Raw genomic sequence first — 19,587 nt, 5'->3', positions numbered from 1 at the left:
TATATATATATATATATATATATATATATATATATATATATATATATACATACATACATACATACATACATACATATATATACATATATATCTTTCACAAAACAAAGTATATTACATGCATTTTAATAAGACAAATTTATCTCAACTGGTAGAGGGAAAGGATATATTTGGCCAGTCATGTCCCTTGACTGGGAACCGTGGCTATATATTAGAAGTCGCGCTCAAGGCAGAGGGAGGAAGGGGCAGACATAGAAGATAGGAAGGAGAGAAACAAGAAAGGAGAACCATTAGCACAAGTAGACCATAAACAGACTAGTATCGAGATTAATGAGTTTATCACAAACATAAGTTAGGATACAACACATGGGTGTATTGGGTATTGCAGATCTAGTCACTGCAAGTAAGGATTATTCATCATGTCTTTGGTTTATACCATATATGTATATATATATATATATATATATATATATATATATATATATATATATATATATATATATATATATATATATATATATATATATATATATATATATATATATATATATATATATATATATATATATATATATATATATCATAGAATTAATAATCACATTAAAGAAATAATTCATGTATAAATTCATGATGTTATTGAAAGAAAATCCAAAGATATAAATGAAGTGAATAATTAGATTATTTCTATCTGAATTCCATAAAGAGAATGAGTATTCATTAAAATGGAAATTCAAGAAATAGGTACGAGAATCCATAAGAGAATGAGTAATATACTCATTAAGAGATGGATTTCATTATTTATAGGTATTAGAGTTCCATAAGAGAATGGGTAATATGTTAGAATTTCTTTAGAATAACTAAGAAGGGAGGGGAGGTGTGGGGGGGGGGGGGGGGGGGGTGGATCAGTTATTCAAGGTCCAAATGTCCTATTAAAATTTTCATCAAGTGTAGTAAACCCATTCAACCATTCATTCATCCAAGCTTTAACTTATCTAATCAGCAAGTTACTATAAATCAACATGCAAGTATAACACATAAGAAATCAACACATGACATAGTGATTTACGTGGGAACCCAATTTGGGAAAAACCACTAGTAACATGCTACTCAATTTTCACCCTTTTGAAGTGATGCGCTATGAAAGGCCTACCCTGTTAAAGGATTACAACACATTATTAAATGTGACCTTGTTAGAGGATTTAACCACCTTGTTAGAAGTGGGCCTGGTCAGAGGACTTTAGAACATTCACTTGGAATGCCACCCTATTAAAGGATTTACAAATGGTTGTTAGGCCAACCTAAGTCCATAGGATTTTCAAATCTAATACAATTGCTACAGAGTATTAGAAAATCTTGACCTAACTACAACATACAACTTATCTTGTAGATCTCAGATCACTTCTTAGCTCATACCCTTGCCTAGCCTTCAATCTCTACAACTTTCGATAGCTTGCCCTCCTTTCAAGCTTTGTCTCCTTGAGTGTCCACACTCAATGTAATAGTGCAATCATCTCTTCATGACCACTCGTAGAAGAAGACCCTCTGTGCTCTTCCTTCTCCTAGATTTCTCCTCCTTGACACCCTTCTAACCACTTTATAGATTTGGCACTTCAATAGCAACAGTATTAGTAGCTCTTTGCTTCTTGGTCTATGACTTCTTAAATAGAAGTCTTGGAGTACCTTTTCTCACTCAATTCTCCCATTTTTCAATATCAATTTGCATGGATTAGGTAGGATTTATTGCATCTAACCCATATTCTATTTCCTTTAGAAACTTCTTGAATAATCTTTTAGAATTTTCCCAAAAATGGTTTACATAGGATTTTGTGCCCACAACTCATCATTCTTATCTTCCAACTCATTCAAAAAATTCAATGTAACCACTATGTCAGTTTAGATTTGGAAAATCTTCATCTTTTGAAATAATGCAGTAGCTCAGCACTATTGAAATACTGGTGCTCGGCACATACTGTGTTACTCGGCATCAACAGTGTTTTTCCTGATGCTCAGCACCTGAAGATCACTCAGCATCAACTGTAAATTTTTTTGATGCTCGGCACTTAATCTTCACTCGGCACACACTAGAATTGTATGTTACTCGACTTCTACTAAAAATTTGCTTTGCTTCAACTAACTTGCTCGACACCTGCTAATGATCTTAGTTTAAGCTTTGTAGTCAACCTTGTTACAACTTCTTCCTCCAATAACTCTAAGTGTGACCAACCTTTATATATTTGAGTATGTCATCAATACATTACTTAACCATTGTCTTAACTAATCCTTGCACTTCATTACAACACTATAACTCAACCTTTCCCTTAGGTGTTCTTGTTACATCTTGTTGATCAAATCCTCTTCATCAGTCAACTAAGTGATAGTACTTGGATCTTATAAGAAAATATCATCCCTACAAATAGAAAGTTTGACATCAATGACAAAAAAATGATTGAAAATGTTCTTTTTTACAACAATCTCCCTCTTTGATCTTCAACAACAATGAGCTTTTCAATCAAATTTCCAACAATCTCCCTCTTTGGCATTGATGGCAAACCAAACTGATCAACCATCGAACTAAAACTATTCAACCACAAGCTTACTAGGTTAGAAAAGTAAGTCAAATGCTAAAAAGTAAATTGTAACATCACTTCTCTTTCTACTATTCTGATTGCTTCATTTCAGCTTCTCCCTCTTTTCTGCTATATCCTTGTTCTTTGTCTTTCTCCCTCTGTATTGCTCATCTTCTGCTATTTTGATCAACCTCTTACAACTTCTCCTTCTATCTTCTTTGAAACATCTTCTCCCTCTTTTCTGATTCTTTATCTTCAACAGTTGTTGATCAGTTGTTTACTTCTCCCTCTCTGACAATAATGCCAAAGACATATCAACATCTTAATATACAGATGTAGCTCCTATAGGTTCATTCAATTTCTCCCTCTATCACCTTGCTTGTGACTAATTTGGAATTTCAGCACTTCTACTACTTTAGGCATGGATCCCAAAGTAAACATCTTCTGCATCAATGTATAAAATCTTCAACATTATGCTCCTTTGATGCAGGGCATACTTGCTTTTTCTTTAGGTAGCCTTAGCTAGGGGGATCACCCCTAACTTACCTCTAAGATACTCAAAAGCATCTTTAGGTAGTGCTTTTGTGAAGATATCAACAATCCATTCCTTTGAGCTAACATATTCCATCTTCACTTGTTTGTCTTCCACCAACTCTCTTACATAATGATACTTGATTGCAATATGCTTAGTTTTAGCATGCATTACTAGATTCTTTGATATATTGATGGCACTTGTATTATCACAATAAAGTATCACAAGCTTAGTTACTTCTTCCTTCATACCTTACAGAAAATGTTTGATCCATACAATATTGGTGTAGTTTATAGTAGCTGCCACATATTCAGCTTCAACAGTAGACTGTGAGGTGTAGCTTTGCTTTTTTTTGGTCCATGTAATCAACCTCTTTCCTAAGAAAAGTGCTCCTCCACTGGTCCTTTTTCTATCATCAATGTTACCTCCCCAATTTGCACCATTGTAGGCTTTTAGTTCAAACTTCTCATTCCTCTTGTAGTATAAACCAAAGCCATTAGTTCCTTTCATGTATCTCAATATTCTCTTTACTACCATTAAGTGATTTTCTCTAGGATTTTCAAAATTTTTTGCTACTATTCCAATAGCTAATGCAATGTTTGGCCTACTATGTACAACATATATTGCAGCTTTCCAATTGTTGGTATATACAAAGTCTAATTTACTTCAGCAGACTCATCATTCTTGGATAGCTTATGACTTGTTGCCATTGGTGTGCTGACTAGTTTTGAGTCTTCTAGCCCAAATGTTTTGAGTACTTCCTTGATGTATTTGGATTGGGTCACAAATATGCCATGCTTCAATTGATGTACTTGTAATCCAACAAAAAAATTGATTTCTTCAAACATTGACATCTCAAATTCATGCTTCATTTGATTAGCAAAATCTTTACATAGAACATCTTTTCCTCCAAATATTATATCATCAACAAAGATTTTTGATATCAAAATATCTTTATCTTCCTTAGATTTGATGTACAAGTTGCTATTGTCATCTGTCCTTTCAAATCCTATTTTAACAAGACAGTTGTGCAGCCTCTCATACCATGCTCTAGGTGCTTGCTTTAATCCATAAAGTGCTATGTGTAGCTTACAAACCATGTCCTTGTTCTTCTCATCAAAAAATCCCTCTAGTTGTTCTATGTAGACTTCCTCTTCCAGTATACCATTCAAAAATGTAGACTTCACATCCATCTGGGACACTTTGAAACTTTTATATGTAGCATATGCAAGTAATGTTCTTACTCCTTCCATTGTTGCAACAAGGGCAAATGTCTCTCCATAATCTAGTCCTTCTTCTTGTGCATAACCTTTGCAAACTAGTTTGGTTTTATTTCTTGTTATCTTGCCATTCTCATCAAGTTTGTTTCTAAACACCCATTTTGTACCAATCACATTCTTATTAGCTGGTATAGGAACTAGAGACCATGTTTTTTTTTTCTCAATCTGATCCATCTCTTCTTTAATGGCTTTATACTACTCATCATCTTGTAGTGCATCTTTTACTGTATTGGGTACAACCTTTCTTAGCAGACATGATTCATTCGTAAGCCTATTCCTTGTCATTGGCCTTGCATCCTTGTCACTAATGATTTAATCTATAGGGTGATGTCTTCTTACATACTTGGCTAATCTGGGTTCAGTCCTTCTTTCCATGTTTGATCCTTCAGCTTAAGAGTCATTTCATTCTTCTTCATCTGGCATTTCATCATTCCTTTCTTGCATACTATTTTTTGAATCAAAATGTGCATTTTCTAGACTCTGTAGCTTGGCTTCTAAATGCAGCTTGACATTAACTGGTTGAGACTTGGTAGATATTGAAGTTTGTTGCTGATTCCCAACTTGATTTGCAACATTGTCTTCAACTATCATTCCTTCATAGAAGGATACAAAGGATCTATAATCCTTTGTTTGCTTTGACTCATCAACTTGAACTTCTGCATGCTCATCAAAATTTACATTTGCACTCTCCACAACTTTGTTAGTGTTAACATTGAAACACTTATATGCCTTACTTCTAGTGGAGTATCCAAGAAATATGCCTTCATCACTTTTTGCATCAAACTTGCCATGTCTAGTATCTTTTAGAATACAACATTTACATCCAAATACTTTGAAATGTTTAACATTAGGTGAATGACCATACCATAATTCAAAAGGTGTTGCATTTGTACCTTTCTTGACTTGAACTCTATTTAGTGTGTAGACTGCAGTACTTACAACTTCTCTCCAGTAGTTTAGTGCAACATTTTTCTCCATCATCAAGGTTCTAGCACAATCAATCACTAACCTATTCCTCCTTTTAGCATTATCATTATGTGGTGGAGTTCTTAGTGCTGATGTTTTCCTTTTAATACCTTTGTCATTATAGAATATTTAAAACTCTCTTAATGTGAACTCACCTCCTCTGTTTGACCTTAGGCATTTCAGGTTCTTTCATGTTTCCTTCTCAAATCTAGCCAAATACCACTTAAACATTTGGAATGCATCAGATTTTTTCTTTAAGAACATAGCAGTTATCATCCTGGAATAATCATCTACAAATAACATTATGTATCTATCTCCTAGGTAGCTTTGCACTTCTATTGGGCTACATAAGTCTGTATGAACTAACTCTAGTACTTCATTGGAAGTGTATGTTTTTCTTTTGAAACTAGACTTAGTCATTTTCCCTAGTTGACATTGTTTGCACATTGTGTTTTCAATTTTCTTCAACTTGGGCAACCCTCTGACTTTCTTTTTCTTGCTAATGCTAATCAGATTATCAAAGTTAACATGACATAGCCTTTTGTGCCATAACCACACATCATCAAATCTAACAACAAGACATGTTGTATCTTCCATATCTAAGTAAAATAGATTACTCCTAGTTTGTTTACCTTTTCCCATCAGATTTCCATCAGCATCATAGATCTTGGCAGTTTTGTTTCCAAATTCAACTTTGCAACCTACATTGCCTAACTGTGATACACTCAACAAGTTGTAGTTCAATCCTTCAACATATTATGCATTATCAAATAAAATTTTCTCTATAAGTTTTATATAGCCTTTTCCTTTGATTTGACATGGGCATCATTACCAAATCTAACACTATTTCCATCATATTGAGTAAAGGTAATGAACTTACTTTTATCTCTTGTCATGCGATGTGAGCATCCACTGTTTATGATCTACTTGTTATTCTTGTTCAAATAGGTAACCAATGCTATTGCTTCATCTTCATCTTTGTCTAATTCATCCTTCATGGCTACATAGACTACTTCATCATCATTCTCATCAGAATCTTCTTCAACAATGTAGCATCTCTTGCCTTTCTCCTTGTAATCTTTGCTATCATCTTCTCTTTTGTTCCTGTACTTGTTTCCTTCTTTGTAGTTCTTCTTCTGTGGACATCTTGCAGCTATATGACCTACTTCATTGCAATTTAAACATATGATAGGGAGCCTACCTTTGAATTTTCCTTTACCTCTATGGAATCTCCTAGCTAATAGTGCTTCTATCTGTTCCACATCTTCCTCATCTGTGCTGCTATCATTAGATGCATGTTTTCCTTTTTTTTTCTCTTTCTTGATGTGTCCTCCTTAGTATCTTTTATTGTCATCTTGGCCTTGAAAGTAGATTCAAGGTTCTTAGGTTTTTAGTTGTCAAAATTGGATAGCTCAAATGTAGTAAGTCTTCCCACTATACCTTCAAAGGTTAGTGTGTTCCTTTGTACACACCTTAGCTCTTGGATGGCTGAAACTCTTATAGCATAGATAGGAAGCAAAGTTCTTAAGTATTTTCTGATGGCTATTTCTTCTTCCAATTGTCCACCTAGACTTCTTATTGCACTCACCATTTCTTTCATTCTTGCATCATACTGCGCAACATTTTCACCTTCCTCCACCTTCATGTCATCAAACTTTCCTCTTAGGATTTCTCTCTTTTCTCTCTGGACATTCTGATCTCCTCCATAGATTTTTGATAAGGTTTTCCACATCTTTAATGCAGTGTCACAATCTTTGATGTCATCATATTCTACATAGCTAAGTACAGAGGCAATCTCCAACATTGCTTGGTTATGCTCCTTCTTTTTGTTCAAATCATCTACAGTAAGAGGTCATGCTAGAGTTACATGTTCTATTCTAATTGAGGTTTGTGCATAGTCACCTATTGATCCAAGATGCAATTTCATCAGACTTTTCCATGCAGCAAAGTTTTCTTTGTTGAGCTTGGGAACTTCTCTCTTGGACATCTTGATCTTCCTACTTCTAGTACCTTGAAACTAAATTAGTAGATGGCTCTGATTCTAATTGTTAGAATTGCTTTAGAATATTAGAGAATTGGAGGGGGTCGTGAATCAGTTATTTAAGGTCCAAATGTCTTATTAAAATTTTCATCAAGTGTAGTGAACCCATTCAACCATTCATTCATCCAATCTTTAACTTATCTAATCAGCAAGTTACTGTAAATCAATATGCAAGTATAACACATAAGAAATCAACACATAACACAGTGGTTTACATGGAAACCCAATTTGGGAAAACCCACCAGTAACATGCTACTCAATTTTCACCCTTCTGAAGTGATCTCCTATGAAAGGCCTACTTTGTTAAAGGCTTACAACACACTATTAAATGTGACCTTTTTAGAGGATTTAACCACCCTGTTAGAAGTGGGCATGGTTAGAGGATTTTAGAACATTCACTTGGACTGCCACCCTATTAAAGAACTTACAAATGGCTATTAGGCCAACCTAAGTCCATAGGATTTTTAGATCTAATACAATTGCTAGAGAATATTAGAAAATCTTTGCCTGACTACAACATACAACTCATCTTGCAAATCTCAGATCACTTCTCAACTCATACCCTTGCCTGGCCTTCAATCTCTACAACTCTTGATAGCTTGCCCTCCTTTCAAGCTTCGTCTCCTTGAGTGTCCACACTCAATGTAATAGTGAAATCATCTCTTCATGATCACTCATAGAAGTAGAGCCTCTGTGCTCTTCCTTCTCCTAGATATCTCTTCCTTGACACCCTTCTAACCACTTCATAGATTTGACAATTCAACAGCAATAGTATTAGTAGCTCTTTGCTTCTTGGTCTATGACTTCTTAAATAGAAGTCTTGGAGTACCTTTTCCTTCTTGATTCTTCCATTTTTCAATTTCAATTTGCATGGATTAGGTAGGATTTATTGCATCTAACCCATATTCTGTTTCCTCTAGAAACTTCTTGAATAATCCTTTAGAATTCACCCAAAAATGGTTTACATAGGATTCTATGCCCACAACTCATCATCCTTATCTTCCAACTCATTCACAAAATTCAATGTAACCACTATGTCAGCTTAGATTTGGTGAATCTTCATCTTTTGAAATAATGCATCAGCTTGACACTATTGAAATACTAGTGCTGGGCACATATTTTGTTACCCAGCATCAATTGTGTTTTACCTGATGCTCGACACCTGAAGATCACTCGACATCAACTGTAAATTTTTTTGATGCTCAACACTTGATCTTCACTCGGCACACACTAGAATTGTTTATTACTCAGCTTCTACTGAAAATTTGCTCTGCTTCAACTAACTTGCTCGACACCTACTAATGATCTTAGTTTAAGCTTTGCAGTCAACCTTGTCACAACTTCTTCCTCCAATAATTCTAAGTGTGACCAACCTTTGTATCTTTGAGTATGTCATCAATACATTACTTAACCATTGTCTTAACTAATCCTTGCACTTCATTACAACATCATAACTCAACCTTTCCCTTAGGTGCTCTTGTTACATCTTGTTGATCAAATCCTCTTCATCAGTCAACTACGTGATAATACTTGGATCTTATAAGAAAATATCATCCCTACAAATAGTAGGTTTGACATCAATGACAAAACAATGATTGAAAACATTCTTTTACAACAATATCCCTCTTTGATCTTCAACAACAATGAGCTTTTCAATTAGATTCCCAGCATAATATACTTATTAAGAGATAGATTGATCATTTACAGGATGAGGTTACTAGAGAATTATCATGATCTCCTTAGTCTCTGGGTGTATATCCCAAAATGAACAGATATGGATACCATATACGAATTCAATATTCATTAATAGACAGATTCCTATCTGAGGGTACTCCTAGGGTCAAAATTTCCCCATTAACTTAGAATAGATTCTTATATCACTAATATTTGATCAATTGCCACACTAATATTAGTTTTGCAAGAGAATTCGATAGGAGAATAATCAGGAACATTACACTAACTTAGAAAAGGATTTACCTTTTTACTAATGTTGATCAATTTATCATACTAACATATATATTTTTTGTAGGTAATCCATGGGAGATTAAGTAGGGACATTACATGTTCCCACTATAATTCACAAAATTATATAATAATCCCATTACAACCCATATAGATCATTGATCCATATCCTCTTAGAAATTGTAATTAAACATGTTTAATAGCACAAAACTATCAAAATGTGAACTATAGTAGAATACTTTTGGTTTAGCAAAAAATTTGAATTGGAATAATCTATTGACAATGCATATTTATGTCTTAGTGAAGCCTAAACTAGATCTAAACATCATTGGAAATATTTCACCAAGATGATACATCCATTATGTTGAAATAAATTATATCAAAGAAAGACTAAACACTGACAAGATGCAAAATATGTCATAATGAAAAAAAAAGTTACCAAAAATGAATTCATCAAAGAAGCATGTATACACTTTCTTTGAAAATAGTGATGGTACTAATAATGTTGTAGTATCAAGAGTCTACCAAAGCTAAGAATTGGCACATGGAAAGACAATGTTACATTTTGATGGGACTTATGAGTACTATTTTTGAAATACAAATAATGTACCAATAGTGATATGATACATTATATATCTTAAAAAGGCATGACTAGTCTTATCTAAACAAAGGACAAAGGAAGTTGAGGAGAAATACATATATTACCCTCTAAAAACTTGGCATCAATGAAACTTCAAATATCTACCAAAGCTAAATCTCCTCTTATAAAAAATAAATGTTACATTAAATTTTATGTGTACAATCTTAAAATGGAAGCATTTTCCTTTAAGACCTTTTAGCCCTTCTTAGTGAGGTTTGCTACATTAGGACCTCCTATTCCATTTAATTACCTAAATCAAGGTCCTTTCTTCTTTTAACCTTTCTTAAAAATATATGTTGGAACCAACTTCTATGCATGATTTCCCATTTATTCTCCCAACTACATATATTGCACTTTTAAAAATGTATTTCTAACTATTTTCTCTGCATATGCTATCATTTTCCTTGATCACACAATATTTCTTGGAGCCAAAGCCCATTTCTAGGCCCTTTTACCTCTCGGTTAGGTACAACCTCTTCTATCACCTAGGGTAAGGGACAAGGTTTACCATAGTGGTTAGGGACAACCTCATCCCTTAGCCAGGTGATTTTCTTGAGGAAATCCTAGGCCTACTTATTTTTTCTTTTTTTACTTTGTTTAGTCACCCATTCTCGATGTTTAGTCTAAAATCTCTATAAAAGAGGGGGTTCTCTCCTTAATTAGGCATTCATTATCATATATTGGAATATATTACACATGCAAAATATCCATTCTATAGACAATCTATCTACCTTAAAGAAATAAAGCAAGTGCTTTCAAGGAGTTTCAAGCAAGACATGCATTCTTCACTCAATTATTTAAAATATTAATCCTTTACCATGCACTCAAGTAAACCCACAATACTGGGTTACACTTTTTTGGAGGAAGAAATTCCTCCAAAAATTGGAAGGCCAAAAAAATTTGTTGGGGGGTTTCAATAGAAATGCCTAAGGAATTTTGATCAAAAGTATCCTTCTTAGGTCCTTTCAATCAAAGTTATTTCCTTTATCACATTAAATGTATGAAATAATTTCAATAAAAAGTGTTGGCATAAGTGATGGAATTGATACAATAGGTGCTCATTGATAGAACACGTGATAATTTGATTACATGATGATCAATTATTGTGTTGTCATTGATGTTAACTATTGACCTAGTTTTTGTAGTATGTTGTCAAGTATAATTGAGTGGATGCAACTGATGTAGAGAATAATGAAAGGATCGATGAAGTAATAGGTGAAATAGCTACTATGAGTAGTTAGTGACAATCGATAAGAAATTTGATTGGTTTATCAAATCCATGATGAATTATGAGGATCAATCATAAAAACATAAATATTCAATATACATAAATATATACATAAATATCGAATAAAATACATATACATAAATATATTTAAATTTAAATTTGTTAAAAAAAATTGATAATATATTTTAATATTAATTAACTAATTAATTCATTTAAAAAAAAACTTATTATTAGACAAATACAATACTAATATAAATATTAAATCATTTTAAATAATCTTTCATTTTAATTCATTTTAAATATTCAAACTAAAAACACTAAACATAAATTCTAATCATTTTTAGCTTTTTACCTGTTATATAGAACTATACAATTATTGTAATTTTTGAGAAAATAAAGCAATGTGTGGACCAGCCGAGTGCAAATATGTTAAACCATAATTGGTGCCGAATTAGGTGACATTACTGGGGCGCAAGCTTAGATGCATTGCGTTGTCATTAATGTCAACTATTGACTTGGTTTTCGTAGTATGTTGCCAAGTATAATTGAATGGATGCAACTGATGTAGAGAAGAATGAAAGGATTAGTGAAGTAATAGGTGAAATAGCTACTATGAGTAGTTAGTGAAAATCGATAGGAAATTTGATTGGTTTATCAAATCCATGATGAATTATGAGGATCAATCATAGGAGGATATTCACTAGTTAGTGGAGATGATTTAGTTAGGATAGAAGCTTGTTATCATTACAAGAAAAGTATTTCTAGGTTGGAAACATGATAGGTGAAACAATTTTAGGTCAATGATAGATAACTGATGAAGCTATGCTAGATAGATTAACAAAGAATGATTTCTTGAGTAATGACAGGTTAAACTAGAATTAGTGAAAGGTTTCATGATTACAATGACTTGTAATGAGTCAACTATAATTGTATGACATGGATATACATGTGGAAGTGATGTAAGATACCACATTGATTGAGATCAAATTTAATGGAGAAGATCGTAGAGGAATCTCATGATAAGTCAAAATGTGTTTGGCTTTTGGCACAAAATACCATGAATTGGTGTGGCAATGAAATGTGACTTATGAAATAAGTTAATATCTTAACGAAGTTGGATCTACTTGTGGGATATTTTTTAATTTCCTCATGGAAATATGCTTAGGGTTTTGTTAATCTGGTGGAAGTGGAAAACACCATTATAATAGGTGAAAGGACATGTTTTTTGTTGTTGATCATGATCAGATAGTGTGTAAATAAGTGGAAAGAGTGGTATAGCTAAAGAAGAGAGAAGAGAAAGAGATATGAAGAAAATTTTTATAGGCAAAGGAAGTTCTATTTCACAAATAATTATTTATTTTGTTCCCTAATAATTATGATAGGTGAAATCCCTTAATTAGGTAGATTTTAATAGGTCCTCACTATAAATCCTCTAACAAGGTGGCACTTTAATTCATGCTTAAAGTCCTCTATTAAGGCTAACCCTAATATAGTAAAGCTCTTAACTAGGCTAAAGAAAAATCCCCTAACATGGTGGCACTTGATCATGCTTTTGTAACTCTTTATAGGGTTAAGCTCTTAACAATGCATACTTTAGAAGAGTGCAAATAATTTTTGGGTACTAATCCCAACCATGATTTTGATCCAAGTTGACTTTCCAAAAAACCAAAATATTTGTGTCAAATGTGTGGATAATTTTATGTGTTGCATGTTTCATTTGATTCTTTATGTTTTATTACTAGTTAGTTTTTAGAAAGGTTAAAAAATTAGTTGAATCATAGATTATTGATTCACTCCCACCTCTAGTAATTTAATAACTTAGGAGCAATAATTGGCATTACATCTATATTCTTTAGTCATGGTGAAAGCTTAACAAAAAAAGTTAAATATCAAGATGATGAAGAAGGAGGCTCCTAAGTTCTCAAGAGAAAACTATCCACTATGGTGTGGAAGGATGAAGTTACACCTCAATGGTATGGGAGAGCGATACTGGAATCATGTTCACATGATATATCACTCCTATAGAAATTCTTAATGTAGATTAGTTGGGGATACAAAAAGAACATACATCTAGAATGGATACCACTAAAAGTATACTTTCAGATGCAGAGTATGTTGATGTCAAAGACCTTGATATAACTTATGACATGTGGGAGAAAAAAACTAAAGACAAACTATGGAGGATATGTATAGGTTATGAAAGAAAAATGGATAGTTTGAAAAAACAAAATTATGAGATGAGAATGATGGAGAATAAAAATATTGAGCAATATAGTCAAAAGGTCAATGATGTAAGTTTTGCTATTAGAGGTGTTGGTGGAATTCTTCTTGATGATGATGTGGTAAGAAAAATTATAAGAACTCTAACACCTAAGTATGATATTAGAATCTACTATTCAAGAGGTTAGATCTTTAGGCATTGATGTAGTTACATTGGATTCATTGATAGGCAAGTTGACCACATTTGAGCTTAGAAACTTTGATAATAGTATGCCTAAGATAGAAGTTTCTTTCAATGCATCCATGATTCTTTCTCTTGTAAGAAGGGGAGAATACATTTCTATTTATGCATCACCTTTCAAGATTTAGCTTTTGTTTTAAATGAGGAAATAGAACATGAAGAAATAGAGGCATTGTTTGAAAAAAGGTTTCCTAGAGGAAAAGGAAATTACAAAGGTGTCATACCTTTGGAGTGCTTCAATTATACAAAGATTGGACATCTCTCTATCAATTATCTTGAAAAAAGAAATAAGGATATGGAAAATACGTACAAGGAAAACAAGTCGACATTTTATATTGCAGTCGGAGTTGTTACCAATGATGAGTCTAATGGAATTGATGAAGAAGAAATTATGTTTGTTGCAATCAAGGAAGACCTTGTAGAAAATCATGAAAAGGCTTTGATTTCCAGAATGAATAGTAATGGTGAGTGGATAATTGATGGTGGTTGTTAATATCACATGATAATTGACAAGAGAAAATTTATTGAAATGAAAGAATGTGATGAAGGTGCAATAAATTTTGGTAACAACACTTCCATAACATTGTGAAAGGTAAATGTACATCTGTTCTAAAAGAAAAAATACAATGTAAAGTTTTTTACTTTTTTCAAGACTAAAGCATAATATATTAAGTGTGGCTTAGCTAAAAAATAAAGTTTATAGACTGGAGTTCAAGAAAGTACAATGCAAAATCATTTGAAAATTAGGAGATGTTATTGGTACTAGTAAACAGAAAAGAGGTAACTTGTTCAATTGAATTATACTATTAGTAATTGTCTAATTGTTAAGGTTGAAGGTTATTGGTTGTGGCATTAAAGATTTTTTCATGTAAACTGTGATAATTTGGTCAAAGTAAGGAATATGAAAGTAGTAAGATGATTTCGTTATTTAGAAAAATGAGCAATGTTATGTGCAAAAAATGTTAGGTTGGAAAGCTATCAAGCTCTAGTGTTATCAATAAAAGTTATACTTTTGAAGGTACACTAGACATAGTTCATAAAGATATATGTGGTCCAATAGGAACTCAAAGTTATCAAGGATACACATATTTCATGGTATTTATTGATGCTTACTCTATAATTATGTGGGTTTAAGGTTATCTTTTTCAGTTGAAAATTAGATGCATTCTACATGTTCAAAATCTTCAAAGCAAGAGTTAAAAGGGAAATGGGTAAGAAGATATAATGCTTGAGATTAGATAAAGGAGGTGAGTTCATTTCACATGGATTCACTATATACTATGAGGAAAATGTAATTAGAAGACAAATTTTAGCACCTAAAACATCCATAGCAAAATGACATCGTTGAACGAAGAAACAAGTCAATCATTGACTATGAAAGAAGTAGCTCAAACCTTTTCAAGGGAAGTGGTGAGAACTAGAATTTATACACTAAAATGGGTATAACTTAAGAAAGGTACAAACAAAACACCCTATTAGTTATGGTATAGAAAATCACCCTGTGTGAGTTATTTCAAAGTATTTAAAAGAAGATGTTACATCAAAAGAGATGACGACTTGGGAAAGTTTTATTCAAGAGGAGATGAAGGAATATTCTTAGGCTATTCCACTAAGAGAAAAGCCTACAAGTGCTTTAATAAAAGAATAAATAAGATTGTAGAAAGTGCTAATGTGAGGATTGATGAATACTCTAAATAGAATGATGAGTCTAGTAACAAAGAAAAAAAAGACTAAAAATGATTTTTCTACATGCAACCTATTGAACAAAATGACAAAGCACAATGGGTGATGGAACAAGAAAACATGCAAAAACTATTTCAAGTGGTTTAGGAATCTCTAAGGAAACAACTGATGTTACCAACGTATGTCAAGCTTAATCATTCCCCATTTTAGATAATAAGGTATTTCAAGCTTAATCATTCTACATTTTAGATAATAAGGTATGCCAAGCTTAATCATTCCCCATATTAGATAATTGGTGATAAAGATGCAAATATGTTGACTAGAACAAAAGCAAGGGAAAGTACATATCTGTTATAACTAGGTTTGAACCAAGAATAGTAAAAGAGACTTTAGAGGAAGAAGATTGGGTAGAGACAATGAAAGAGGAATTGGAACATATAGAAGATAACCAAACATAAAATCTAGTACCCATACCAGTGGAAAAGAGTGTAACTGGAACAAAATGGGTTTTTAGGAATAAGATGGATGAAACATGTGAGGTGGTTAGGAATAAATAGAGGCTAGTTGGAAAAAGCTATGCACAAGAGGAAGGACTGGATTATGGAGAAACCTTTGCACCTTTAGCTAGATTTGAAGGAGTCTAATATCACTTGTATTTGCTTCTTCCAAAATATTTAAGGTCTATTAGATGGATGTCAAGTCAACATTTCTGAATGGTATATTGGAGGAAGGTTTTTTATATAAAACAACTTGAAGGATTTGAAAATCTAGAAGGAAAGAACATGGTGTGCAGATTATAGAATGCCTTGAATGAATTAAAACAAGCTCCTAGATTATGGAATGAGAGGTTGCATTCCTACCTAATCAAGATTGGATTCACAAGGACAAGTGATAACAACAATGAATACCTAAAGGTAGAAAGTGAAGATAAATTGCTAATTACCAAAATCTTTGTTGATGATATTTCTTTGGAGGCAATGATGAGATGAACATTGCATTCTCAAAATAAATGAAGAAGGAATTCAAAATGTCTATAATTGGTGAGATCAAATTCTTCATAGGTTTGCATATAAATTTTAATTAATTATAATGAATAATATAACCATATATTAAGGAGTGTTTTACTTGACTATTTGGTTTGACTTGATGACATGATCTTTACCTATCTTTATTTACCCCTTTACACACCAATTTTTGTATACATACATACATGTGTGTACACATAGACCCACATGTATGTGAATGCATATCTATACATATACATATGTCTGTGCACACACACCTACATAAGTATCCATGTGTGTGTTTACATATAAGTATATATGTTAGAGTAAAGAATTAATTTAATTCATTTATTAAATTACCTTTACTCCCTACTTAAGATTTCACTTTATGCACTTGCATTCCCATTTAGTAACTAAATATTAATTATTAAATGTAATTTACCTCTTAGGGTTTCCCTTTTAGATTTTATGATTTCCTTCTATAAGGATTGATCTATGTATATTTTTATTTATTCTTTTGGTTGATAATATAATCTTGGGTTTTGTTAAACCAAATTCCTTTTCTTGGGCTTAGAAGATTTATTTTTCATCTAATCTTACAATGAACACACACACACACACACACACACACACACGTATGTATGTATTATTAAGAGTTATTATTCATGCTTTTATATTTTTATTTATTCTTTTCAATATATCATTTTATAACTCTAAGATTGACTTTATTTGACAAAAAAAAAAATTACTTAAACATAATAATATATTAATGAGTGGTTTACTTAAACATTTGGGTTGATTCGATGGCATGATCTATATCTATCTCTATTTACTCCTTTTCACACCAATTCTCATATATGTGTTATTATTAGGTGCCACTGTTGATAAATTTATATTTTCACCTCTCTTTTTTAATGTCATTTTAAAGCTCTAAGGTTTATTTATTATATGTTTACTTTAGTAGACTCTTTAAATATTATTATCTCAATGAGTAATTTTTTGAAATATAAAACAAAGATGATGTCAAAGAAAGAATAATAGTTCAAAAAATAAAATCACAGAAATAAGAAAAATAGGAAAATTTTGATATGCTGGTTTGGTTTACAATGTCATCTAGATTTATCTTTATTTACTCATTTTCACAACAATTCTCATATATGTTTCATTATTACACCCATATTCACACTTGTATTTTCATTTCTTGTCTAGAATATGTAATCTAAAGATTTAAGATTTATTTTTCAAGTGGTTAAGAATATACTTTATTAAGGCCTAAGGTATGTGAGAATAATGACAAATTTTAATTTATCAAATTGTTCTCTTACATTTATCAAAGCAAGTAAATTTTTTCACTATTGTTTTTTTCCCCCTTAAGTATACATTCTCCTTCATTATGGTTCTAGATATTTTTTTATTAATGACCTATTGCCACCTCATAAAATGAGATAGTATTTTCATGTTTCCTTCTAAAACTTGCAATTTTTTTCTATTATTTTTCATACTAATCTCATGATTTTCCCGATATTGTCCATAAAATTATATAAGATTCCCTTTGTGGTCCATATAGGTCATTGATCCATACCCTCTTAGACATCATAATTCAACATTCATAGCACAAAAATTTCAAAGCTTGAATTATAATACAATACTTTAGATTTAGAAATAAATTTGAATTCAAATAATCTATCAAGCATACATCTTCATGTTTTAATGAAGCCAAGACTAGATTTAAACATCATTGGTGGTACTTTTTCAGCTAGAAAATACATCCATCATGTTGAAATAAATCATATCAAAGAAACACTAAATATTGATGGGACGTGAAATATGACATATTGAAAAGAAAAGTTACATAAAAGAGTCATTCATCAAACATCTCTCTCTCTCTCTCTCTCTCTCTCTAAAAATAGTAATAGTACTAATATTGTTGTAGTATCTAGGGTCTACCAAAGCTAAAAACTATCACATTGAAAGACAATGCTACATCAAAAAGTTAAATTTCAATGAGACTTATGAGAACTCTTCTTGAAATACAAATAAAGGCAATGTTAATATGATGTCATATATCCAATAAAGTCAGGACTTGTCTTATTGAAATAAAGGACATAGTCTATTGAGGAGACATATATAGATAATTCCCTCTAAAAACTTGGTGTCGGTGAAACTTCAACCATCTACCAAATCTAAATCACATCTCATCAAAAAGGAATGTTACAATAAAAAAATGAATTTTGATGTAACAACTATGGGTTTGTGTAGGATAATGGTATGCCAAAAAGAGGTGATGTGAAGAAAATCCCCCTTTTCACCCATCCAAAAATACACTAAAAGGTGTGTTGACTTTTTGGTAGGTATGGAAGCTGTCAGCCCACCTTGCCAAAGATAACAACAAAGCATAAGCCATATCAAGTATTGGATGGTTATTGTATACCCAATAATATTGGGTATCTGATAGTTATCATATGCCCAATAGATTTTATACCCCAACTTTCATAATATTATAATATTATATTTGTATTATAATATTAACATAATAAATTGATTCTATTATCATAATAATAATATTGTATTATTATTATATAATATTATAATAAATTAATAATATTATATTCTAATAATATATAATATTATATTATTAAAATTATTGTTAGGATTAACGAGACATAAATAATAATTACATGCAAATATAACCAATATCAAAAAATAATATTGCATACAAAAAAGAACACAAGACACAAAGATTTAATGTGGTTCACCCAATCCCAAGGCTACATCCACCACCAACGAGTCCAATATTTTATTATCCAATGATTACAACTTGATTACAATTTGTGATCCCTTATAGCTCAACAAAGCCACAAGAAGCTATTATCTTATCATGCCTTATGAAAACCCCTAACCCTAAGCCATTTTACAAAATAGTTTTTCCAGTTTAGGGTTGAAATTAATTACAACATGTCAGGCCAAAAATGCTGATAAAATAGCCTCGAACCCTGCCAAGGAATTGTGGAGAGTGTGTAGTACTTCCTTGATTAGTCTCCACAAACTAACAATCTCCCACTTGGGGGCTGAGTAGGATCCACACTAGACAACAATCTCCCACTTAGAGGCTGATCCTGTAGGAATGTTGCTACTGCATGAGGCTCCCACTAGATCAAACCACCCTAGACTCAACTATTCCTTTATCACATTCAGTCTAGAAGACCACTAGTACATTAGGCCTCCA

At 32.1% G+C, this 19,587-nt stretch overlaps 1 pseudogene; it reads left to right on the top strand.

Moving 5' to 3' along the window:
* The first annotated feature begins 13,969 nt into the window (after window positions 1–13,969).
* Window positions 13,970–19,587, top strand: part of LOC149550482 (ADP/ATP translocase 3, mitochondrial-like) — a 76,824-nt pseudogene continuing 71,206 nt past the window's right edge.

This window comes from Cupressus sempervirens, chromosome 7 (assembly GCF_028749045.1).
Source record: "Cupressus sempervirens isolate cs-2001-9-10 chromosome 7, ASM2874904v1, whole genome shotgun sequence".
Lineage (NCBI taxonomy): Eukaryota > Viridiplantae > Streptophyta > Pinopsida > Cupressales > Cupressaceae > Cupressus > Cupressus sempervirens.
The sequence above is the reverse complement of the archived record's forward strand: the minus strand, read 5'-3'. Positions and strand labels throughout refer to the sequence as shown.